The sequence below is a fragment of the Pinus tabuliformis genome, chromosome 9 (assembly GCF_031772625.1).
Source record: "Pinus tabuliformis cultivar Carrire ecotype Pingquan chromosome 9, CPIR1, whole genome shotgun sequence".
Taxonomy (NCBI): domain Eukaryota; kingdom Viridiplantae; phylum Streptophyta; class Pinopsida; order Pinales; family Pinaceae; genus Pinus; species Pinus tabuliformis.
This window is the reverse complement of record NC_142307.1, coordinates 765,169,563-765,171,561: the sequence shown is the minus strand read 5'-3', so window position 1 is coordinate 765,171,561 and position 1,999 is coordinate 765,169,563. Positions and strand designations below refer to the sequence as shown.

At 41.8% G+C, this 1,999-nt stretch overlaps 1 pseudogene; it reads right to left on the bottom strand.

The window, feature by feature from the left end:
- Window positions 1–543: 543 nt before the first annotated feature.
- LOC149150976 (organic cation/carnitine transporter 4 pseudogene) lies at window positions 544–1,294 on the bottom strand (annotated as a pseudogene).
- Window positions 1,295–1,999: the final 705 nt, after the last annotated feature.

Here is a 1,999-nt window from a genome sequence, read left to right as displayed (position 1 = left end):
ATGGAGGGACACCCTTACACATCATACTCAATCGGTTTAATGAGACAAGTAAGAAACTTGCAAACTAATGACACTAAGTAAGTTAAAAGACAGGAGAATGGAAAAAAGGGATGCATGGAAGGTGTTGAGTATGAAATGATATAGCCACTCTATTTTAATTTATTTAGGCTTATTATTCTTAATGAGGTTGGACAAGTCCCTATATGGTTACACTTCACTAGAAGGAGGATATAACCACAAAAATGAAATAATGCAACAAGTATAACTTCCAAGCATCATGATTCATTTCCAACTTCAACCCACAATCTTTACATCCCAATATACTAAATGAAAAATATTCTTATGAATAAATGACTAATGTACCTCATGCGTGTTGAGTCTCCATCATTGGATGAGTACACTTATTTCAAAAAATGACCTGAGCATATGAGAAAGATGCATCACAAGAGTTGTGTATGTGGATAATGTCAATTATTATTTCTATAATGTGAATCATGGAGGGATGATGATTATTATCTCATGATGCCCATGGCTTCTTTCAGCCTACCCTTCACCAGGTACCACCGCGGGGACTCCCAAAACGAATGGCAGAACGAAGATGCAATACACGGCCGAGGGAATCGAACCCGCGATGTACAGATATCTCCAGTTGCCGGAAAAGTAGAACAGAGCCGGCAGCACTGCTATGCCGAGAGAAAAGAAGTAGAAAGTCGACATGCCAATCGGTGCTCTCTTGGACGGTCCGAGGGCTTCCGTCGCCAAGACGAACGACGACAACCCCAGGCCACCATTGCTAATTCCCGTCAATAGACGGAGAATTAAATAAACCCAGAAATTCAGCGACATTGCCGTCAAGAAACCAAAAATGGCATTGCAGATGCAGACCAACTTCAGGACACCCTCACGCCCCAGCGAAGAATCCGATAGATGCCCAGATATCCCTGCACCTGTATCAAAAAATAAATCAGAAACTGAAAGAAAATCTTAATGGCGATCAACCGTCAGATATAAAAGCGCACAGGGGCTGAAAATATCAATTACCGAGCAAACACCCGACAAAGAACGCAGACTGCAGAAACCCAACTTTGTATTTCTGGCCGCAGATGAGATCCCATCCGCAGACCGTCGAAACCCCGGGGCCTCTGTCCCAATCCCATGAGGCCCGGTCCATGGAGCATATAGATCCCGTCGGGCTGCAGGATTCGAACCTTGGCTTCACGGAAAGGAAATCCTCTGGGGTTTTTCCTCCATTGCAATGCCAATGGGGTTCATAGTCTGCGAAAATCATGACCATCGTAGGAAAGGCCTCTAGAGTCCGTGCGAGGCTCGACAGTAAGAAATGCTTAATCTGCCACTGCCCGAACAATAACTCAAAAGACACAAAGGCCATTGGGTTGGGAGACAAAAGGACAGTGTGAGGATCAACGACCAAACTTCCTTCAATCGTCTAACACCACAAATCTACGGTCAACAATAAGACACGGCATCGGCTGGGGCAATTCATTTCAAAGGGAAACGCCTTACGACGTAATGAATTGAATTTTGTATCCCAAACTCGGTCAACAATAAGACACGGAATCGGCTGGGGCAATTCATTTCAAAGGGAAACGCCTTACAGCGTAATGAATTGAATTTTGTATCCCAAACTGTTTTCGAAATTATATCCATATGGATTAACTGTTAATAGTTTTTGTGAAGATCTATGATAAACACTTCACTGTTTTTGTGGAGATCTATGATAAAGATCTATGATAAACACTTCACTGTTTTTGTGGAGATCTATGATAAACACTTGCACTAGTGGATCACTTTGAAGAATACCTGCAACCAGGGCAAAGCCATGTCCAAATGACTTGGTCAGCTAGCCAAATAATGCTAGAACATAAATTATAAACTAATGAATATATTCTCTATTCTCAGGAATCCTCTGCTTTTTATATTCGGATCATATAGATAATGAGATCAACATATATGAATCAGAATAAGTGATTAATAAACC